Source organism: Gobio gobio, assembly GCF_949357685.1.
Source record: "Gobio gobio genome assembly, chromosome: 20".
Lineage (NCBI taxonomy): Eukaryota > Metazoa > Chordata > Actinopteri > Cypriniformes > Gobionidae > Gobio > Gobio gobio.
In genome coordinates this window covers 35,725,172-35,750,992 of record NC_137113.1, presented here as the reverse complement: position 1 = coordinate 35,750,992, position 25,821 = coordinate 35,725,172, and the positions used below count along the sequence as shown (strand labels likewise).

At 38.5% G+C, this 25,821-nt stretch overlaps 1 protein-coding gene across 2 annotated transcripts in view; it reads left to right on the top strand.

Moving 5' to 3' along the window:
- Positions 1-11,550: 11,550 nt before the first annotated feature.
- raraa (retinoic acid receptor, alpha a) overlaps positions 11,551-25,821 on the top strand; it is a 244,532-nt gene continuing 230,261 nt past the window's right edge. For both annotated transcript variants that reach the window (XM_079846284.1, XM_079846285.1), the window contains exon 1: positions 11,551-11,798. The gene's annotated coding sequence lies outside the window, so the exon portion shown is untranslated. The remainder of the gene's footprint in view (positions 11,799-25,821) is intronic.

The following is a 25,821-nucleotide window of genomic DNA, read 5'->3' as shown; positions in this document are numbered from 1 at the left end:
GCCCACTTTTTAGTATATAAAAGTATACTTTTTAGCATACTTTAAGTGTAACAGTAGTAAACTTTGATTCCACAACTTTTTTGTTTATACTTACTAAATAATATGTATACCATGCCGGAGATTCTGGTTCGAATCCCGCTCATTGCAGTGTGAGTATAACCGGTGGGAACTACAAGTATTTAACAAGTAAATAAAATAATCCCTATAAGTTCCCTTGTACTATTGTTGCAGTAAAAATGCTTTCTAGAGAGACTAATAAGGGAGTAAATTGTATCAATCACTCTAATTCATACAACAACCTAGCTTTTCTGCTGATGAGACATAAGGATGCATAAGACCTAAGGTTAGAAGTCAAAAGAGGACACTAGGGGTTCGGCTTTCTTTGCCTCTTGGCCGAAGTAAGTTTGTTTTCTTACATGGTCGCCACCTCGAGCCCCGGGCAGTGACATTCTCCTTCTGACCCTGTCTCCAGCTAGGGCCAGCAACAGGGTCAGAAGAGGGGGATATAGGACCACCTGCTTGGTGCAAGGTTTGTCGAACGTCAGATAATCCCTCGCCTAGATCAAGATCATTTAACAAGTCGGCCTGGTAGGCTTGCAACACCGACATGGTGTGCAAAGCCCCACCAGCTTGGCCTTCTGCCATATAAGTCTTGCCAACAAGCCTAGATGCAGTGTGGCATGGCTTCGATGGCAATACTGGAGCGTTCCATGAGGATGCCGCACTAGGAGAAAGATAACTCGCAAACAAATCTTCGTTCAGGAAGCCCCTTCATGTTTTAATAACTGGTTGCCGAACAAAAGCCAAGTATGGCTTCTCCTATAACCTCCCACCTCACCACCATCATGGCCGTGAGGAATCGCTCATCCAGTCCGCCCAGGGTAGATGCCTCCTTTTCCGCCTACCTGTCTAACTTTAGTTTGGCCATGGTGCAGGTCATAACGTCAACAGACTCCCCATAGTCATGACGTGATGGTTGAGAAAGGGATAAACCCATCTCGAGCTCCTCAGCTGACTCAACCTGTGAACCCCACGAATTCTCGATCCTGGGACCCGATCCTGGCTGACTGAGCGTGCTCCGCATCAGCTCATGTGTATCGTCTGGTGTTATAAACCTTTCACATAGCGTGACACATCTCTTAAAACTGTTTGTCATGGTTCTATTTTTCCTCCTAACCACTAACACAGTTAGTTTTAACACACACATACACAAACAAACGGCTGAAAACAAAGAATCTAATGAAGTTTTCTCCAGGCATCCTTTTATAGCCTGTCGGCAAACATGTGACATCACCTGACAGTGGTAGCCAATCAGTATTGGCATGTGCTACAGACACCGGCTCACGCAAAGCGTTCCTATAGCGTCAACGTCAAGACAGTGTAGATTTCCACTTTGAAAGGGAGCTGTGGAAATGCATCATCACAGTCTGTACTGTAAAAAGTACTGATATTTTACAACAAACAAAGCATTTTATTATACAAAATTATATAGAATATTTAAAAGGATTGATGCAACTAACCTGACAACTAACAAACTGTGGCAAATCTAGTGATTTAGCTTATCCTCGAATGTGCTTGTTGTATCAGGTTAGTACCTTTTAAATATGGATTTTGTTTCCAGGCAGACTCAAAATGTGCACCCGGAAGTTGTATTGACCCGGCCAATCAAATTGGAGCTTATAGTTTCTGTCATATTTGTGCTTAATACATACATCAGACAGTGCACTCTGTTGGTCTCTCTTGCTTCTAATGCAATCACAGACAGGCTGTCATACTGATTGACGGCAAGGCAATGCAGGTTGGCGTCTGTCGGAATGGACTGATTAAGAGTGATATACTGTATTCTCTTTCAGAGCCTGGAGAGTTTGTCCATTCTAGGAAGAGGACAGTAAGGTGGGCAGGGCTTCTCTTGGACACCATTCTGATTTCAGAATGTATGATCCATGATACTGATACTTTATTTGTCCACTTGGCATCAACATGTTAGCTAAGTTTCTAAACACAGACTGGAGTATGTTTGCTTCTCAAGCCACCAGTGGCGCTCACACGGACATTGACTCCTACACCTCCTCAGTATTGGATCATATCAATACCACCATCGACAGTGTTACAACCCAGAAACAGATCACCACATACCCAAATCAGAAGCCTTGGATGAACAGGGAAGTACGACTCCTGCTGAAGTCACGCAATACTGCCTTCAGATCAGGAGATGCACAAGCCTACAGCGCATCCAGGGCAAACCTGAAGAGGGGCATCAAAAAGGCCAAGCACTGCTACAAGCTTAAGATTGAGGGTCACTTTTCCAACTCTGACCCTCGACGCATGTGGCAGGGCATCCAGGCCATCAGTGACTACAAACCCCCCCACTCCACCCCCGCAGCCACTGATGTCAACTTCCTGAATGAGCTAAATTACTTTTATGCTCGTTTTGAAAGAGACAACAGAGAAACTGCCACCAAGCTCAAACCCTCAGCTGACCACCCACCAATCACACTCTCCACCACAGATGTCTGCAAGGCACTGAGCCGGATCAGCGCGCACAAGGCTGCTGGACCAGACAACATCCCTGGACGTGTGCTCAGGGCATGTGCGGAGCAGCTCGCTGGGGTTTTTACAGACATTTTCAACCTGTCTCTCGCCCAAGCAGCTGTACCATCATGCTTTAAACGCACTTCCATTGTGCCAGTGCCGAAACACTCCAGCCCGAGGTGCCCTAATGACTACCGCCCTGTAGCACTCACACCCATCATTATGAAGTGCTTTGAGCGGCTGGTCCTGGAACACCTAAAAGACTCTATACCATCCACATTGGACTCACACCAGTTTGCCTACCGCAGCAATAGGAGCACAGAGGATGCAGTTTCCATGGCACTGCACTCTGTGCTCACCCATCTGGACAGTAAAAACACTTATGCACGCATGCTGTTTGTTGACTTCAGCTCAGCATTCAACACTGTCATCCCATCCAAGTTAATTGCCAAACTTGGAGACCTGGGCATCAACACTTCAATGTGTAACTGGATTTTGGACTTCCTAACTGACAGACCCCAGAATGTTCGATCAGGATCCACCTGCTCCACATCCATCACTCTTAACACTGGTGTACCACAGGGCTGTGTGCTAAGTCCGTTTCTCTACTCCCTCTTCACCTCCGACTGCAAGCCTGTGTATGGAACTAATTCCATCGTCAAGTTTGCGGACGACACTACGGTGATTGGTCTCATCAGCAACAACGATGAGACTGCCTACAGGGAAGAGATCCAGCACCTGGCCACATGGTGCGCTGATAATAACCTGCTCCTCAACACCACCAAAACGAAGGAGCTCATTGTGGACTTCAGGAAGGAGTCAAGAGGCACACACGACACCATCCACATCAATGGAATGGCTGTTGAGCGTGTCTCCAGTTTCAAGTTCCTGGGGACCCACATCTCGGCGGACATGTCGTGGACGACCAACACCTCCAGCCTGGTCAAGAAGGCTCACCAGCGCCTCTTCTTCCTGAGGACACTGAGGAAGAATCAGCTCTCCTCGGCTATCCTGGTGAACTTCTACCGCTGCGCAATAGAAAGCATCCTGACCAACTGTGTGGCAGTGTGGTATGGGAGCTGCTCTGTTGCGGAGCGCAAGGCACTGCAGCGGGTGGTGAAAACTGCCCAGCGCATCACAGGGACTCCACTGCCTGCCATCGAACACATCCAGAGGAAACGCTGCCTGCATCGAGCTCGCAGCATCCTCAAGGACTCCTCTCACCCAGCCCACAGACTGTTTTCTCTCCTGCCCTCCGGCAGGCGTTTCAGGATCCACCGGACCAGGACCAGCAGACTTAAGAACAGTTTTTTCCCCAGAGCTGTCTCTTTATTGAACTCAAACCCCCGTTGATCCACTTCCCTCATAAACTGATAACTCTCCTACCTCACATCCACCTTCACTTTGTTATTTGCACTACTGACTGTTTATTACAGTAACAACTGTTTACTTATGCATTCTGCACCACCATACCGTAACTGGATTATGCTCATCTGCACTGCCGACTGTATTTACAGTAACAATGTTTACATTTGCATTTTGCACCATACTTCTAACTGGAATATGCAACCACTTTCCACTGCACTTTTACACTTTCTTTCGGATAGCTCTGTCCATAATTTATTGTACTAACTTAATCCACTGCTATATTCCTCATATTAGCCTAACATATTATTGTATACCTCTAACTGTAAAATTCTGTTCAAGTAATAACCGTCTGTATATTTATTCATAGTACATAGTCACCTGTAAATTCTGTTTATAGTAATAGCCATCTGTATATTTATTCATAGTACATATTCACCTGTAAATTCTGTTTATAGTAATAGCCATCTGTATATTTATTCACTGTATATATTCATCTGTAAATTCAGTTCTACTTATAGTAATAACCATCTCTCTACTTATACATATTTATATATATTCAGAACATTTTTATGTCCTGCACTTACGCAACCATTGTATATATCCTGCACTTGCTGCTATTGCACTTCTGGTTAGACCTAAACTGCATTTCGTTGCCTTGTACTTGTACTTGTGTAATGACAATAAAGTTGAATCTAATCTAAGATACCGAAAATGTTTTTCTTGGGAGGGTCACATCTCTGGCTGTGAGAAGCAGAAATGGCGCTATGTGGATGTTGATTGGGTGGGCTAATGTTACTCCCAAAATAGGTCTTGGCAGAGGCCTGGAGTAGAATCCATCCAACATGATATTAACAAGGGTGTTCAAAAACACCTGCTGTGATCATACCAGGTAACCAGTTGGAGAAACCAGGATTCACTTCCTGTTCCACAATTTTTACCCCCATACACTGACATAAATTGTTTTATTAAAAAAAAAGTGTTTTGAATGTTATACAAGGCTCATGCACTGTAATTATACTGTGACTTGCTGACCTTGCTGCCATGTCAGTCAACACAGAACTTCCTAATCAAAATTGGTTTCAGATAATACATCAACCTAGAACAAATTCAGTTGAGCTTTACCCTTGTGAAAAAGCAACCTTATCATTATCAATGTGTTATATTGCTAGATAGAAAGTCATGTTGAGAAATTTATTAAAATTGTATTTATAGATTTAATAATTTCAACAACTTTTTCACATGCAATTTTATGCTTATTATGTATGATCTGGGAAATTAAAAAGTATGATGGCTTCCATGAACCCCATGTATCATATGACATTTTGGCGATTTTTACTAATGTCCATGCACAGATGGAATCTGGAGATTTTTTTTTGTCCTTATTTCTGTGTGGGCCTGACTGTATCTATTACTGCAGAGATATTTTAGGTTGTATGTGCACTGTTTAAATTCCAGCAGTGTGAATGTCTCTTAAGGCAAGCACAGGGCTCTTTAAAGAGCTTATTTTTGTGTGGAAGACACTTTACAATGTGTGAAAAGGGGCTCATTTACAACGTGTTAAATCTAGAACAAAACATCCCAGACTTCCTTCACGTCTGTAGTTTCCATTACAGCCAGTGCATGAGTCAAAGTGATCAGACAAAATTACGCAATAATGCCAAATATGCAACCGCGCATTTAGTCCATGTAAGGTGACAGAGTAACTTTAGGGCAGTGGTAGCTTTGGTTCTGTGCAAGCAAGCACCCGTATTTTCTCCATGAAAACCTGTTTGGTGAATTAAACTAATCTCTTTAAACTAATTAAACTAGTCTCTTTAAACTAATTTAATGTTTTAAGCCAAAAATTTTGTCAGAACAACCCAGGCATTCTTGTATTTAGAAATGATGTCAGGCTATTCCACACCAGTGATTTTTAATGCCATATCTTTTACATGGAAATGATGGCAACATGGAACACTGTTCAAAACCATTTTCCCATAATCTGATGTGAAACTGGATTTTTTTATATAAAAAAAAGAAAGAGAAAAAAGAACAAGGCATGATTGTATATGTTTATTTGAATCATGACCAGTGTGTGTTTCATACAAGAATAGATCCTGGTGGTTGGTGGGGAAGGGTTAAACATAGAGGGTTAAAAGTCATAAAGGAGGGATTTTTTTCGACATATATGCACACACTCACCAGCCATTATATTAGGTGCACCTGTTCAACTGCTTGTTAACGCAAATATCTAATCAGTCAATCACATGGCATCAACTCAATGCATTTCGACATGTAGGCATGGTCAAGACGATCTGTTGAAGCTCAAACTGGGCATCAGGATGGGAAAGAAAGGGGATTTAAGTGACTTTGAATGTGGCATGGTTGTTGGTTATGGTCTGAGTATTTCAGAAACTGCTGATCTACTGGGATTTTCATGCACAGACATCTCTAGGGTTTACAGAGAATGGTCAGAAAAAGAGAAAATATAGTGAGTGGCAGTTCTGTGGGTGAAATACCTTATTAATGCCAGACTGGCTTGAGTTGATAGAAAGGCAGCAAAATAACCACTTGTTACCGAAGTCTGCAGAAGAGCGTCTCTGAATGCACAACACGTCGATTCTTGAAGCAGATGGGCTGCAGCAGCAGAAGACCACACCAGTGTCACTCCTGTCAGCTAAGAACAGGAAACTGAGGCTACAATTCACACGGCTCACCCAAATTGGACAATAGAAGATTAGAAAAACGTTTCCTGGTTTGATGAGTCTCGATTTTTGCTGCAACATTTAGAAGATATGGACAGAATTTGGTGTAAACAACATGGAAGCATGAAAGCATGGCTACTTGCAGCAAGATTATGCACATAACCACAAAGCTCAAATAATCTCAAACTGGTTTCTTGAACCTGACAATGAGTTCAATATACTTAAATGGCCTCCCCAGGTACAGTCACCAGATCTCAATCCAATAGAGCACCTTTTTGGGATGCAAGCTTCACAAATTGGATTTCAAATCATCTGAAATTTGCTCTGAAATAGTTTTCCAAAGAATATCACTGAACATTATCACTATATGACTTTTAATTTAAATTAGCCCTTGATTTAAGTCGGGGGCACACTGTGCGATTTTGGCCACGATTTGGCCGTCTGAGACAAATTTTGCAAATCCTAAAAGATCCCTCTAATTCTAGGCTAAAATCTGAAATATTTAATCATAAGTTTGACATGTTCATCTATGTCAGAATTCACCAGTGTGAGTGGCCGTGATCACCACCAGAGGGGCACTCCAACCCAGACTGTCATTTTATCATAGACTACATTATCCATAATCCTTTGCCCGGACTCATCAGCACTCATTGTTTACACCTGTGTCTCATTTACCTCATTACCTCAGCCTATATAAACCATGTTCACTCTTTGCTAAGTCTTGTTTGTTCTAATACTGCATTTCTGAGCATTCTCCCTGGTTTCTTGTCTTTTGGTCTTGGATTACTTGCCTGTTCCATGGATTACCCCTTTTGCCTGTCTCTCCTGCCTTGTTTGCCTGTTTGGACTGCTTGCCTGTGTATGACCTTTTGCCAGTTTTTTTACTTACGATTGTGGATTACCCTCCAATAAAGCTGCATTTGGATTCTCAAGTCTCTCGGAGCAGTACGTTACAATCTACAGCCAATTAATGACCGCTGTGACCAAATTTTACCTCAGACAAAATTCTGGCAGTGCCAGAAGATTTGGTGCACAGTCCTGCAGTGTGACTTCTCCTAGGACGACCGTTAAATTGTCTTAATTTTTCAAGAAAAGCCATGACCAAAATGAGCGCTAGAATTTTCTTTGTAGCCAACATTTCAATACCGTGTATAATGCAGCTCACTGTCACTGAACACGTCATTTATTGATGATATAAAACTCTGGGTGAGTTTTCTTGCGTGCGTACGTTTTTAAAGTGCCTTGACAATCGTACAGTCTGACTTTGAAGGGGTGATGAATTGAGAAATCAACTTTCCTTTGAACCTTTGATATATAAAAGTTCATCGTGATATAAGAATATCCTGTAAGGTTCGGAGCTGAAAACTTCCTTGTTAGTCAAAGAAAAGCTTTTATTGACACCAGGCCCAGAAAACGCTCTATCTCAAAATATGTCAACCACTGATGTCATAGAATGCAGAAGCGCCGTCTCAAGCCCGCCCACTGACTCGTGGAGCTAAACGGGTCGTGCTACCGAGCAATAAACATGCTGGTTCCAGCTCACGTGTGTAAGACATTGCGTGTTTGTTCACTTCATTTCACCGCGGAATCGATTGTAAACAAGATACAGGTCGAGACTGGATTTGCAGATATATTGAGATTAAAACACAATGCTGTGCTTTCTACCACAGTTCGCAGTTATATTCACTGATCGGGCTGGCCAAATAATAAAAAAATAACATTCCAATCAATCGCGGGTGGATGAGAGATGAATCATTGTGTTTGTTTGATAAAGATATTTTGCGAGTCCTCTTTTCCCCAGACGCTTTCAAAACAATTCCCACATGTACTGAGGGGAGCTGAAGCTCATGAAATATGCACATTTTATCCAATCCTAGCCGTGGGCATTTACTTCCAAGTCTTCAGTGCGGCACGCCCATATAAACCGAGCGTTTTTCAGAGAGCCTCAAAACCAAGGCAGAAAATAGCCTATTACTTATTCATTATGATGTTTTTGAATGTAAAAACCACACAAACTTCATAAGTTGACCTCAGACAACAGTATAAAAAAATTAAAAAAGCCAGTTCATGACCCCTTTAATGACAACCTAGATCTTACAGTGTGACATGGCTTACAGCAGGGATCATGTTCGTAGTCTGACAAGAAACAATCGAAAAGGACTATTATAAATCGCACAGTGTGCACCCGGCTTTACTCACCCTCAAGTCATCCTATAGGTGTATATGACATTTTTCTTTCAGACGAATAAAATCTGAGTAATATTAAAAAAGTCCTGGCTAATCCAAGCATTATAATGGCAGTGAATTGTTGAATTTTTCCATCATATAACTGCTCCATGCGAATCGATGCGTTTGTGTAAGAAAAATATCCATATTTAAAACTTTATAAAGTAAATTATCTAGCTTCCGGTCAATCGCCTTCCGTATTCAACTTACGGAAAAAGTGTAACGCTTCTCACAATTCAAAATGCTTACGCTACGTCTGACGACATTGCACACCTGTTTTACGTTCATCAGACGTAGCGTAAGCATTTTAAAATGCGAGAGGCACTACACTTTTTCCGTAAGTTGAATACGGAACTCTCTGTGGTCATCAGCTTCTCCTTAAGAGTGTCCTAGCCAAATTCCCTCCATTGGTTCTTATCAATCATGGCCACCTAATGATCTCAAACAAGCAAGAAAATTGCTAACCGCACACTGAATTCAGTCCAGACTAAAAAAGTCCAGCTATTTTTTGGTGCAAAAAGTGCAAAGCGCATGTGAATTAAAAGCTTAGCAGCACAAGCAGACATTTCAGAACATTGCTTTCATCAGTGCTCACCTTACAACAAACATTCACTCTTTATTACCAATTAGGGACAATCAGCTGAATTCAGTTAGCAAGATTAGAACTCTAAAAGAGTATGACAGTTAACATGCGCAGCACAGAATAGGCTATTACAGATGTACAACTGCAGCAAATGAAGATGCAAACAATACAAATATAACAAACATTACAAAGAAACCCCCAAAAATACAAGTGATAATTTTTCATACAATTCAAAAAAAAAACTCGGTTTACACCTATCGCAATTTTTAGCCACTTGGGGACCATATACAGGCTAGGGGAACTCATATTAATGTTAAAAAACCTCATAAAATGAAATTTTCATGCCATGGGACCTTTAAAGACACATAAGAAGCTCTTATTTCTTTTATTTGTAATCAAGTTGCTTTCCTCCTGTTCATGTTAAAAAGTATGGCCTTTCGCAAGTGCAGTATCAAGCCAATATGTTTATTGATATACAACTTTCCAAAAAGTTGACATTAGTGGTTTGATGGAAGGTCTTAGATGGTTCATATATAGAGAGCAAATGCTTCAAAATCCTTTCAGAACCTTTGTAAATAAACTGTCATCAATATACCTCTTTAACTAAATAATGTTGAGAAAAATCGAAAACATATCTGTCCTCCAAAACAAAAAAACTAAACAAATATAAATTAGCATAATTCATGGTAGCAGCCATGGCCGTGCCCTCAATCTGTAATTTTTTTTGTTTTTGTTTTTTTGTTTATATATATTATATGTATATAAACAAAAAAATTACAGATTGAGGGCACGGCCATGGCTGCTACCATGATTAGCAACTATGGATGTGAATATATATATTGTGGGTTGGCTACTATTTCAGTGATTTCAGTCTTTTTTTTTAAGTTATCATCAACACACAAACCAAGGAAATGTTTGGAATATTGTATATAGAGAGGTCACATCCATAGTTGCTAATATAACATCCTGCTGAACATTTTCTATTGTTGATAAACATTGCAGAAAATATGTGGTGTTTTTCAAATAGCTCGGAAGGGATTTGACAAAAGGCCTTAAATCAAAATCAACAAAATGATTATTTCCTGCAACTATAGGTCATCCTGGTGGATTAACCAAACTCATGTGTATTTTAGGTGGAATGTAAAATACATAATAATCCCCATCATTTGAATTGGCTCTATCACTCTCTCTCTCTCTCTCTCTCTCTCTCTCTCTCTCTCTCTCTCTCTCTCTCTCTCTCTCTCTCTCTCTCTCTCTCTCTCTCTCTCTCTCTCTCTCTCTCATATCATCGATTCATTAATTTATGAAGAAACGTAGAAAATGTAGTGGAAATATAGGCTATACCCTAATGCAGGGGCTTTCAGTCTGGGGTTTTGAGAGAATGAGAATGCCAGAGGGTCTGTGTCGAAATAAATGAATTATCAAAATGAATTTTATGTATGTATATATATATAAATATATATATATATATATATATATATATATATATATATATATATATATATATATATATATATATATATATATATATATATATATATATATATATATATATATATATATATATATATAGCCTATATATATATATATATAGCCTATATATATATATATATAGCCTATATATATATATATATAAAAAAAAATATATATATATATATATATATATATATATATATATATATATATATATATATATATATATATATATATATATAGCCTATATATATATATATATATAGCCTATATATATATATATATAGCCTATATATATATATATATATATATATATATATATATATATATATATATATATATATATATATATATATATATATATATATATATATATATATATATATATATATATATATATATATATATATATATATATATATATATATATATATATATAAATAAACTAAACAATAAAACGTCGATTTAAATTACTAAATTAATAATAAATAAACGTTTAAAATAAAGGAATAAACATCTAGCGGGGCAGTATAGTGAGCAGTAAACTACTAATGTTTGTTAATATTATTATTGAAAGTTTTGATTTATTGTTGTATCAGAAGCACAGGCAGCCAGTGATAGAGGCAGTCAAAGATGGAGATGAGAGAGTTAACGGGACTTTGAGGAAACGGGGCGGGTTCATTCACTCGTGTTGGGTTTCACAGATACACACACACACATAAACACACAGCACACATGACTCTCCAATGGCCGCTGCTTCATACGGGGTTCTGTCTCAACTCTTACTAAAACACATCTGACGGTTCTCAATGACACGTTTATTGCTCTATTGTTGAGCAGACTGGGAAGTTTACTGCAGCATCGTCCTGACCAAACTGCGCGGCAGGAGTTGAGGCGGTGAGCGGCAGCGGGGGCGGAGTCAACAGGTTCAGGTATTTATTCAAGGTCTTCGTTTACTCTCTCACTTTTACCAAACAACTGCTGATGATAACACATGCTAGAGATGTTTTATTTAGGCACCAAATAGGCACCTTGAAACTGCGAGATAAGTTTTGCACGAACAGTCCCGACAGTGCTGAATAATAGCGTCTCAAAGCCTATTGAACTACTACACCTACCAAGACATCATTTTTGGGCATTTTCCGTTAATAATTGCGGTAGGTAGGTATGCTCACTGTGTATCACAACTTTGAAATTATTTTATTAGGATAGGCTACTTTAAAATGTTGGTTGTTGGACTGTCTTAGTTCTTGAACAAGCGTGGACTATCCAAAGGTCGCTCATCATTCACGTTTTTGACAGACTGCATTGCAAATGTTTATAGAACCTAAATATTTTTTATATGTTTAATATGCTCAGTTTATGTGAACTTATAGCCTATTCTATCTTCAATTTCTTATTTTCTTTCATATTTTTAATTGCTGTAGTTTGGTAAATGATAGTAGCTGCAGCCTATTTTCATTTGTCATTTGGAACTGAATGCTATACTGATTTCCATATAATATGAAGCCTGCATAGTAAACTTACATAATCAAAATACAGAGGTACCATGGCCCCACGTCTAGTATACTGCAACATATGGTTCTTTGTAGTAAATTAAATGAATACAGGATCTTTTTGTATTTTATTGATTTGTTTATTATGGCCACTTGGTTGAGTTACAGTTGAAACTAACTAGATCCCAATGTTTTTTTATTTATTTTTTAGCAATGACCACGATACACGCCCTTCAATAATCAAGGTGGTCATTTCGTATGAATTAGTACAAAATGATTCATAGCAAATGTGATTTTTATTTTAAAAAAGTAAGCATGAAGCTATCTCCAATCCTAAACCATCAGTTGCAAAACAAATGATATTGTAAAATCGCCAAAACATACTAATTGCCATGAGAGAGTTTTTCGTTGATTGATTCTTAAATGTTTCACAATTTCACAATTTTCATTGGTCGAGGACCGCCCAAGAGGAAGTTTGACTGACATGTAATGCCACCAATCACAGTTCGTATTGTTCCATGTCATGTTTAGGGGCGTGAAAATGTAAAGTTGAGTTCCCTGCAATAACAGACCGGCATGCATCTATAAATGATTCTTTCAAGAATGTTGTGCAAGTTTACTACAACAATGGAGCTGCGAACATCGCGATCATTTAGTTGATCCTGGTAACCGTTCATTGTCACAGTTGTAAACACGACAGCGTTCTCCATGAGAGAGTTTGTCGTACGACGAGGAAGATGATTAGTTCAAACAGTCTTTAATACATTCATAAGTAAATCCAGTAAAAAGTAAAAACCAGACACTGACGATACCGGACAAAGGTGAACTGAAAACACAGGACTTAAAGGTGCAGTATGTAGGATTTAGTGGTTGAAATGGGTACTGCAGTCTAAATTCAAAATATTGGAGATCGTTGTTTAACCCGTCCCCGCCCCTCCTCCTCAGACTCGACGCTCACGCGGGTTGCCAGCTTGAGGACACGTAACAGGAGCAAGCTCAAAAGCCACTCTGTAAGGTGATGAGTTGTTTTATCCGCGTTTTAATATGCTCACGTTCATAGAGATTTTTAGATGGATGCTGAGGCTTAGAGGCGGGTAGAATCTGCGCTCTCTGACCCGGTTTGTTTGCTGGCTTTCATGGCTGCAATGTTTTTTCCGCCAACTGGCAACCTGTGATGTCGAAATACTATTGGGTAAACCGGCAGCGTGCGGTATTGCACAGACCAAAACAAAAACAGACATTCCTACACAGAACACACATTTCAAAGTAGAATTACTGGCTGTAGCATTGTTTTTTTTGAGAAACAAGTAGGTGAATTTACATATATGCAAGCATATTATGGTATTTTTATGCTTGTGAAAAACTTGCATACCGCACCTTTAAATACACAGACAAACGAGGTGATAGTGACAGCACAGCTGAACGTAATGAAGAAATCAAATCAGTAACTATGGGAACTAGTGCAAACAGAAAACAAAGTCCAAACAGGGCGATATCATGACAAAAATAAAATGTAACCGCAAAATTCTTAGTGAGGATGAACTATAATCACATACTCCAAAAGATCTGCCAATCAGAGATGTTGCTGTTACCATGGAAGCATGATTCATGATATATCAAAATATATCCAGTACCAAGGCTGCTGAGAAAGCAACAGCCTAGATATCTCGTAACCAAAATGTATCAAATGATAAGACAGCAGGTTTTCATATGAATATAGATGGACATGATAGACGGAAAATTGCTTATTGTTGCAAAGGATATAATTATATGACCAAATACATTTTTTGTTTTAATTTAATATACTTGTCCTTTTAAGTCGCAGCAGGTGAATACTGAATACTGTGAAACACCAGTTATTATTCTAAAGGCTTTTTTGGGTATGTAACTTGTATGTCATGTAAACGTTTAATTACCTTGTGAGGTAATTAAATCAAGGTCATAGTACACTCTTCTCACACTGTCCTGTTCATTGCTGGTGTTTGAGTTCAGACCTATCGTATTTACAGTTAAAACATTCCCTCGTTTCAGATAACTCTTGAATGTGCTGGTTGTTTTGGCCATGATTTCAATGTCAAACAGCTGTTACGTATTGTGTGTTGATGCAAACAATGTTTAATACAACACACAGGTAACGGGAAACACGCCCCCCCCCCCCCGTATTATAATAGCAGCTATAATATTTCACTGTTTGTGTTCCGTTGTTTGACGTTCCAACATGACGCACATTCAGCTCTTTCTTCGTCTCCTGATGAGCATAGACCACTTGTTCTTCGTCCACTTCTCTAACCAATGAGTAAGACCAGTGTCAGGATGGGATGGAAAAAGCATTCTGGCATTAAGAACATGATAGTGACTCAACATCTCCTGGCTATTGACATTTAATTAGTATTTCAATTGCTCTGTTTTTTACTTCAGTTGTTTTTGCATGGTTTATGGACCAGATTGTTTTGCAAATGAAATCAGACATGCATCTGGTATGGTTGACTGTAACATGATAGAGCTTCTACTATTGTAGAGTATAGAGTATAATTGCTTCATTTTGGACCTGATATACCTCATTATAGCTTTTAGAATCGCATAGCCACATTGTTCAAATGAGCATTGTTCTTTGCTCTTTGACTTTGTTGATTGATATATTATATTACATTATGTTGAGTATGTGTGTGGAGAGCTTTGTTTACTGTAACAAATCTATAAATATGTTTATAGCTAGCTACTTGAATAATAACACGTGTTTTAATGGCACGGAGGCAGCGACACACTAAGTTCTAAGTTCTAATAAACGCTGTTCTTTTGAACTTTCTATCCATCAAAGGATCCTGAAAAAGAATCTGCTGTGGTTTCCACAAAAACATGATGCAACAAAACTGATTTCAACATTGATAATAATAAGATTTTTTTTTTTTGTTGTTGCAGCAAACCAGAATATTAGAATGATTTCTGAAGGCTCATGTGACACTGAAGAGTTGAGTAATGGCTACTGAAAATTCAGCTTTTATATTCATATATTAGGGATGTCAATAGATTAACATTTTTAATCACGATTAATCGCACCGTTGTTGTGCGATTAATCGCGATTAACGCAAACTTATCATGGAATTAAGCATACGCCATTTATCTCATTAAACACATTGGGCCTCATTCATGAAACGTTCGTAAATATATGAGCAAATTCTGAGTAATTTGCGCGTAAAATGGACCTTTATGAAAACTCTCCTCCAGATTCACAAACGCTTCGTATACCACGGATTCGGTAGTTAAACGTGTGTACATTAATGAATTCCAAACATTCGTAAAGTAGTTTTTGTAGTAGTTTTTGTCCCGCCCCTCCTCCACTGTGATTGGACGGCCGGGTAAAAAGTGACTGTGACGAGCGCTGCCTACACAACGTTGTACAGTAAAAAAAAAAAAAAAATTGTCAATTTGCCAAAATTAGAACATAGAACATTCAAATGTTTTATGCACCATTTACACGTGGTAGGGAGCAGGTGTAAATTTCTTTCATACCAACTAACATTTTGAAAATACAAAAAATGTTGTGAATCCGAAAATTTACGTCAGAGCGGCTTTACGAACGATTTACACACAAATTTGTTCTGCTCATGTTTCATGAATGAGGCCCATTAATTTTGTCATAATTTGCTATATCCAAAGTAAACAATCAGATTGAAGGGTGATTCTCACAAAAACTGATATTTTCTTCAAGCTTCAAGGATCATTGGAGACTCCAAAATGACACCAAATAACCAAATATAAGGAGTCCATATACGACTATATACGTACAGAGCAACAACAACGAGATTGCTTTAATTTGAGATTTCAAGCTGCGATACCGAACAGGACCACACGGAGACGCCAAAACAACTCCTAAATCAACCGCTTTGACTGAATAAACCTACGATTACTAACAACGTATACAAATATGACAAATCAAACATCATCCTTCCTGAGTGTGTGTGGACAGAACGTGAGTGTACAGTGTGTCTGTACATGAATGCAGTGTGAGAACAGTGATCTGGAGCGCACACATACATGGTTTGTTGCATCAGACACTCACACGCTTACTGTATGACTCCGGTACATCACCAAAAATTGCGCTCTTCAGAAACAATCGCAGAATACGACTCGTGTTTTAAAGCAAAGCACACTGGAACTAACAATTCACTAAAAACGCAATGTGAGTCTCTATTCTCTCTGACATGTCTGATGTAGTCTGCCTGGCCTTCTTTACATTAGCGCAGTTTTGGACTGTTTGAATGATTTCGATTACTGGATCAATGAACACTTTCCCATAGTTTAACGGCTTAAAATGGCATCACGTACTTCTGTAATTTATTTGCGTAAATTTATCGCATGCGTTAACATACAGTATGTATATACTGTATACAGTCTTACAATAACAGTCTGATAGCAGTCTAGAGAGTCAACTCAAATTTATTTAGCACTTTTCTCAATTCACATTATTTTAAAGCAGTTTAAAGAAAATCATGATGTCAATGTTTATAATATTTTATAGACTTTATAGTCGTATTTAGCAGATTAGAGCATTACATTTTGCAACAATAACATACTTCTATATCCAACATTATATAAAGAGCTGTGCAGTAATATTTTAACTGAAAGCAACTTGCACTGGCATATCTTAAAATATGTCAGTGCCATTGTTTTGTCTCAAAATGCACACTCTGCACACTTTGTCTCAGTAGGCACGTTTATAAAAGCTAGATCTCCTAATTAAACTAATGCCTAATCCTGGCTTAAAGGTGGAGTAAGTGCTTTCTGGTAACCGATGTTGATTTCAAATCACCAAAACAAACACGCCCCTATTTTGATAGCTCCGCCCCACACATACGTAAGCCAGGCAACAACTATGGCGGAATCTGCTGTGCCACTGGTATGATTTCATCAATACGTGAAAGCAATGTGTGTGTTACTATGGTAATCCAGGTCGAATGTTCAGTGAAAAAAGTCAAAGTCATCCCTTCTATCCCAAAAACACAAGTTCTCATGAACGATAGCACTCTCATTTGGGGCGATAGCACGAGCACGACTGTCCAACTAACGAACATATTACAATTATGACAAGATTAGAGGGTTATATCGATCACGAAAAGAGGAACCAAAGCAAACAATCATACACTCACCTAAAGGATTATTAGGAACACCATACTAATACTGTGTTTGACCCCCTTTCGCCTTCAGAACTGCTTTAGTTCTACGTGGCATTGATTCAACAAGGTGCTGAAAGCATTCTTTAGAAATGTTGGCCCATATTGATAGGATAGCATCTTGCAGTTGATGGAGATTTGTGGGATGCACATCCAGGGCACAAAGCTCCCGTTCCACCACATCCCAAAGATGCTCTATTGGGTTGAGATCTGGTGACTGTGGGGGCCATTTTAGTACAGTGAACTCATTGTCATGTTCAAGAAACCAATTTGAAATGATTCGAGCTTTGTGACATGGTGCATTATCCTGCTGGAAGTAGCTATCAGAGGATGGGTACATGGTGGTCATAAAGGGATGGACATGGTCAGAAACAATGCTCAGGTAGGCCTTGGCATTTAAACGATGCCCAATTGGCACTAAGGGGCCTAAAGTGTGCCAAGAAAACATCCCCCACACCATTACACCACCACCACCAGCCTGCACAGTGGTAACAAGGCATGATGGATCCATGTTCTCATTCTGTTTACGACAAATTCTGACTCTACCATCTGAATGTCTCAACAGAAATCAGGACTCATCAGACCAGGCAACATTTTTCCAGTCTTCAACTGTCCAATTTTGGTGAGCTTGTGCAAATTGTAGCCTCTTTTTCCTATTTGTAGTGGAGATGAGTGGTACCCGGTGGGGTCTTCTGCTGTTGTAGCCCATCCGCCTCAAGGTTGTGCGTGTTGTGGCTTCACAAATGTTTTGCTGCAAACCTCGGTTGTAACGAGTGGTTATTTCAGTCAAAGTTGCTCTTCTATCAGCTTGAATCAGTCAGTCGGCCCATTCTCCTCTGACCTCTAGCATCAACAAGGCATTTTCGCCCAGAGGACTGCCGCATACTGGATGTTTTTCCCTTTTCACACCATTCTTTGTAAACCCTAGATATGGTTGTGCGTGAAAATCCCAGTAACTGAGCAGATTGTGAAATACTAAGACCGGCCCGTCTGGCACCAACAACCATGCCACGCTCAAAATTGCTTAAATCACCTTTCTTTCCCATTCTGACATTCAGTTTGGATTTCAGGAGATTGTCTTGACCAGGACCACACCCCTAAATGCACTGAAGCAACTGCCATGTGATTGGTTGATTAGATAATTGCATCAATGAGAAATTGAACAGTTGTTCCCAATAATCCTTTAGGTGAGTGTATATTAGGAGTATATTATCTTACTTTTCAGACACACTTTGGGACCTCAGAGCTGTCGCTTGAAGCAGACAGTGAGGAGGTTTAGAAGCTCCAGGCTTATACAGTGTGGAAATGGATGGGTAATTAATTATCATAGCTGAAGTGAACGACAATACGATATCAAATGGACAAGCAAGCAAACATGACACATGAGCATATTCAAGCTAACACCAGCATATTAGCTCTGTGAAACAAAACAAAATCAATGTTACTCGCCTATCGTGAAGAAATAAAGCAACCTCGGCCTTCGCTCCTTGAGTTCTCTCCAGTGCTGGAAAGCTGATCCGATATCTACACGGGTCCAACTTCTTGCCTGATCGTAAGCCTTCTTTTGTTCCACAGACATCTTCCACATTTGTTTTTTATCTGCTATCTCTCTTTCTGTCGTCGCTCGGCTAATGTCCGTCCTGTGTCATGTCTTTTGAATAATGACGTGCACTGAGTGCTCTCTTCTCCCCGTCATTAGTAGACATGCCCCTTACTGCTGATTGGCTATAAGTTTGTTTTGGTACTCGACCCGAGACACTTTTCTAAAGAAGTTTTGAAATACCACTTACCCCACCTTTCTAAGACCTGTCTGTGAAACCAGGCCAGAGTTTACACAAAAAGAAAATTTTACAATAAACTTGTTGATTCAACAGTGATCCAGAGTATATTTTGACTAATGGGTTTTCAGAATAATACCTTGCTACTCTTCAGTGTATTGTATGTACACTGTGCACAGTAAGCTAATTTTTGTATGCATGGATTGCATGTCCTGAATCACCCCCTATTTGCCAAAACAAGAGCATACTAAGGAATGCTGTATCTTGCAATGCAGTGTGCTCAGTTTGACGAACATGCAAACAATGTGGGATGCACACATTTTTGCAAAATGGGTGTTCAAATTGTGTGGTAAAAGCTGGTAATGCTATAGTGATTTTATGGCCTGAAGCATTGATGCAGCATCCAGTGCCCCTAGAGAGCATGAGAGTGTGGGAAAATACGGAGAAGGCAGGAATAGGAACAGGGACTGGGAAGTTAAATCCTTGTGATGCCTGGAGCGGATGAAGGCACAGGACGGTTCTGTGTGAATTCCTCTGGAAATGCCAAGGTTCTTTACCTTCCACACACACACACACTGTGATATGGTTAAGTCTTGACTCCACTTATTTTAATACACCATCGTTTTATCTTCCCTCTTCCTTTGATGGTATTAGATAATCTCTATGTGTCAGACGAGACGAATCCCTGTGCTCATGAGAGAGAGTTAGCGAGAGGTAAAGAATAGATAGATGTTGAGAAAGAGAGCGAGAGAGAACAGTTAGATCAGTGAGATAGGGGAACACTTCCAATCCATAAAATACTGCGTTTTTTCCCCCCAAACCCAAACCAGGGTTATATTTAACTAAAGCTGTTACCATGAAAGACTTTAGATAATTGAAATAAAATATATACAAAAAAATAATAATTTGTCAGCTAGGTGTCTAAGGCTACATTTCTCATTAATTTAGTTTAACTTAATTTTTAGCTCTGTAATAATTAAAACAATAATGCATGCATTTTTTTGGAAGAACATTGTTTTGATTGTGCTTCAGGGAAATACACTATATTGCCAAATGTTTTGGGACACCTGCCTTTACATGCACCTGAACTTTAATGACATCCCATTCTTAATCCATAGGGTTTAATATAGAGTTGGCTCACCCTTTGCAGCTATAACAGCTTAAACTCTTCTGGGAAGGCTTTGCACAAGGTTTAGGAGTGTGTTTATAGGAATTTTTGACCATTCTTCTAGAAGCGCATTTGTGAGGTCAGGCACTGATGTTGGACGAGAAGGCTTGGCTAACAGTCTCCGCTCTAATTCATCCCAAAGGTCTCCTATCGTGTTGAGGTCAGGACTCTGTGCAGGCCAGTCAAGTTCCCATAGGCGTAATTCTATGGGGGGACAGGGGGACACGTCCCCCCCAATATTCAAAGAAGGACAATTTGTCCCCAACAATATTTGATCATACTGTATGATTATGTGGGCAATATCGATGTGATTGCAAATACGTCTTTCTTTCCAACTACGAAAATATAAAATCCAGGCAGATCCATTTCCCAAATCCATTCGACTGGCCTTACACTATACACTAACAAAACCTATTTCCCCTGAAATCCATGTCATGTTTTCCCTATACCTTTAGTAGCTCGTGCACCGTCAGTGAGTTAGGAAAAAACAAACAGAAGAAGAAGAGTTAGGAGCGCAAAATCTGACAGACATTTGGCACATATCTATGAATGGTAAATATCCTGTATTTGGCTTACATAATCCCTTAGATAACGACCAGATGAATTTCACTAGAATTTCGAATTGTAGAATTTGTGAATTTCGACTGTCATACTATTAAGCTTGAATTAATGGGAGGGACTATTGACAAGCTAGCTCGAGGCTCCAAGCAGGGGTCGACATTAACGCTTGTCCGGGACAAGTGGATTTTTTGAAGGGGCAAGTAAAAGAGAATTTTACTTGCCCGACGGACAAGTAGCCTGATAAAAAGTCATTAACAAAAATAACTAGGGAATCACCCAAATGCAAGAATGATTCTGCATTCATTACTGTAAGTGGCGATTGACAGTGAATGATAATAATGTATAATGAACTGACGGTAACTAACGCACTTTACGCTCGCGCAGCCTCTCGAGGAGAAATCGAAACATATGTGCACCGCTCACACAGAGAAACTCCGTTAACACACTGCCGTAAAATGTAGAAATGTGGAGTTTATTTATATTTATAACATGATACAGTTGCAATGTCACATTACCAAGAGTGCTGTTTTCCTGAATAACATCACGAATGAAAATGACACTGATTTCAAATGACAGCTCCATAAACAATTATTAACATTACGTCACTTACATTTTGATGCAATATTGAGTGTTTTTGTTCTATTTCAGCAGCGAAAATAGTTCCAAAAGATCACAGCAGAACGAGTGTCACAGCAACAGTGTGTGTTAGTGAATGATTCAGCGTTTTGAATGAATCGATAGAATCAAAGATTCAATTAACTATTTGTAAACGATCGCCTCATTCTTGAATGAATCAGCCGTTTGAACAAATCGACTCAATGACTCGCTCATTAAGACGGTCACCTGCTGCCACCTACTGGTGGTTTAGTTTCATCTTTCCAACATTTCTTATTTGTATATTCAAAAAATATTTAAAACAATCTCATAACATTATTTAATGCAGTTGTAATTTTTCAGTGTAAATTATTTAATTTGACTGGTAACAGCCAGTGTCGTCTTCTAATTTAATTTATTGATCTAATTTAAGAATATAAAAGGAAATCTGAATCATAGCCTATATTTAAGAAAATTAGGGGAAAATGCCCTTTATAAAAGGTAAAAATATCACAAATATGCATATGTCAAAGCTGATTGAACACTGGTGAGAATATTGCTTCAGAATAAATTTTATTTACAACACACACAAAAAAACATTTTGTATTGCCGATTACAGCCGATGTTGTAATCATTACAGGGTGAGTATACGTTGGTTTGACGATCAGATGTAAGAAAATTCCTTGTTGTGTTACACAATTACAAACATTCAAACTCTGACTTTTATTTTATTTTGATTAAAAAAATGTGTGCATGCGCCACCACAAAAAGTCCCACAGCTGTCCCCCCCAATGTGTGATTGACAATTTCGCCCTTGCAAGTTCCTCCGACGCTTTGCATTGCACTTGGTGATGTAAGGCTTGGATGCAGCTGCTTGACCATGGAAACCCATTCTATGAAGCTCTCTACGCACTGTTCTTGAGCTAATTTGAAGGCCACACGAAGTTTGGAGGTCTATAGCTATTGACTCTGCAGAAAGTTGGTGACTTCTGCTCACTGTGCACCTCAGCATGCGCTGACCCCTGACGCTCTGTGATTTTACGTGGCCTACCACTTCGTTGCAGAGTTGCTGCTGTTCCAATTGCTTACATTTTGTTATAATACCACTAACAGTTGACTGTGGAATATTTAGTTGTAGGAGTGCACCGATTCGATATTCAGTATCGGTATCGCTCCGATACTGTCATTTGTTTCCCGGATTGGCTGGAGTTTATTGCTGTTTCACATGTTACTTTCTCCCGGGTGTCTGTTCGATCACAACACGAGCACTATAATTGTTCTTATCGTGCACAGTAACTGAAATTTAAAACTGTTAAAAGAAAAGGCTCAATAAACTATTGCATATATATTTCACTACGCATCAATATCTCTTCCCTTTGTGCTTTGAACTTTTCAATGCGAAATGCTGCCTCTGCGCAGTGATTCCATGTTGCTTCAAGGACATAATTCAGCGCACGGGATGCACATAAGCGCGCAGCTTTGTATCGGAGCTTTAGCAAAATGATAGATCATAAATATCCTTTCTTGTTCTGTCCTATCTATAATATGTTGTTGCTTCATTAAAAAGCTGCACTTAAAATTTTAAAGAAATGGCTTTTAATTTTAAAGTATATTTTACATTGTTTAATATCATGAATTTATGTGTCACACATGACAAAATCATTCGTCATGAATGAAGCCTGATTCCTGTTTATTTTGAATGTCTACCAAGCTAGTGAAGTTCTTGGTTTATTTACAGTTGTTGCACTGGTTCACAATTGTCTAATTAAAAATTCACTACATTTGTGCCTGTATATTGTTTTACAAAGTTAGGAAAATGACGTTTAAGTCAAGCCCAGTGCCTTTCCCAAAAGAATGATCCCAGTCTCTTCCGCTCAGTGCGGTATACAGTTTATTAGGTAGGGGAGAGCGGTGCACAACCTAACGCTTTTTGACTTTCTCAGTTTGTATAAATCCACTTGGGGTATTTATTTTTTCCCACATTACTTGCACATACAAATATGTGGTTTTGTTTCATTATTACAGTGTATACTTCTTTCTTGATTTACCCTGAAAGAGTGAAATGTGACATGTGAGGGGCACATTGTCACATGACCAAATGACAGCTTAAAATGTTATCTGATATAATCAAAAAAAATATCAAACTAAAATATTTTGTCAATACAATACAATTATTAACTTTTTTCATAAAATAATGGCATTTTTTAATCATAAAAATATACACATTTTGAGTTTGACAACAAACACATTGCTAAATACAGCTATACAGCATAGTTAAAAGCATAATAATAATGAAGAATTTCTGAACATTGACTTTTGGTCTTTATTCACCTTTTTCTCATGGTTTCTCTATAGAATTCATAAAAGTATAGAATATAATAGCGTAGTTCTAATCAGGGGTGCCGCTAGCAATTTTGGGCCCTATGAAAGAATATGGTGTTGGGCCCCCTACCGCACCAACCTAGCTATCCAAAATCTTTGTCTGGAATTTAATAATACTGACCAATTAAGCTCCGCTCGCTCAATCCAGAATGCCCCAATTGGTCGATGAAACATTGATTAAAATAAAGATACAATTTATACAAAATGAAATTTACTTTAAAAGAAAGGCTTTCTACAAAATAAAACTTAATGAAGTGGTCACAATCAAGTCTGACCCACTCCATGTGTCCTGGCATTGCACATCTTATGATGTGTCCTTTCTCACTCATGCGGTTAACTTTTCATAATCAACATTGACAGATTGACTACACAGATAGACATAAAAAATTACATTATAATATTTAAACATAAATATAAACGAAATACTAGGGCTGACAAAAGATTAATCGTGATTAATCGCATCCAAAATAAAAGTTTGTGTTTACATAATATATGTGTGTGTACTCTGTTAATTATTATTTATATATAAATACACACACATTCATGTATATATTTAAGAAATATTTGCATGTATATACATTTATATAATCTATAATATACATAAATATAAATGTTTATATATAAAAAATTATATTTTTTCTTAAATATATACATGCTTGTGTGTGTATTTATATATATAAATAATAATTAACGGAGTACACACACATATATTATGTAAACACAAACTTTTATTTTGGATGCGATTAATCTTTTAACAGCCCTACTAAATACATTTTATTATGCATTTTCTCTTACAGTACAGAGAAATTTCATGTCGGAGTTGGATTTGAGCAAATGTCGTTTTACCAATGAGCGTGAGTGGTTTGTGAGTGGAGCGTTTTGCTGGAAATAAGCCATCATTTTGTTATATTTGCAAATCTTTGGCAGATTATACATTTATAATTTCTATTACATTACTACTAGTACTATTACTACTAATAAAACCAATCTCTGGGGGCCCCAAAAGTGCATGGGCCCTTAGAATCGTCCTAACTTTCCCCCCCTTAGCGGCGCCCCTGGTTCTAATAGGGGCTCATTGTAACGCATGTTTACATCACGTCAGTTTCCCAAGATCGGGGGCAGGTTGCTCTAATTGTGGGTTCATTAGCCTATTATTCTTAATGAAAAACACAACAACAAAACAGTACAATGACAAACTCCCTTAAATAGGCGCTTTTACATTTCGCTTTGAAACCAAATCTTCCGCGATCAGCTTCTCGCTCTCGTGATGAGTGAAATCTGACTCCTGCTGCAGTTTGTGCTGCGACTCTCGTTCGGCTCACATGGCACGCGGCATCTGTTCTCTCACTGAACAAAATAATTTTTACTACTATAATAAATCAAAACTGGTGCAGTGTCCGCTCTCTGAGAATATAAGCCCTGCCCGCGTGAGGCGCGCCGCTTCTCGAGATTCCTGCTTTTATTAGAGAGAAGAATATGTTCACCCCTTTCCCTCCGAAGCTTCAAGTATTCGATGTTGATTACTACCGTAGCTTCGAAGCTCAAAAAATGGTATTCGGACCAGCCCTAGTGTCCCAAAACTTTATATAATATAGTGTGTATATACATATATACATATATTTAAACAATTATATATACAGTATATATTTATAACTGGCATTTATTTCTTCTCCATCATCTTGAATATTTTTTTTTCCACTGAACTCTTTGCAGTGCATTCTGGGATTGCAATGTACATGCAGTTCTTTTGAGTATTACATGAAATAAATATTTATAACTGGCATTTATTTCTTCTCCATCATCTT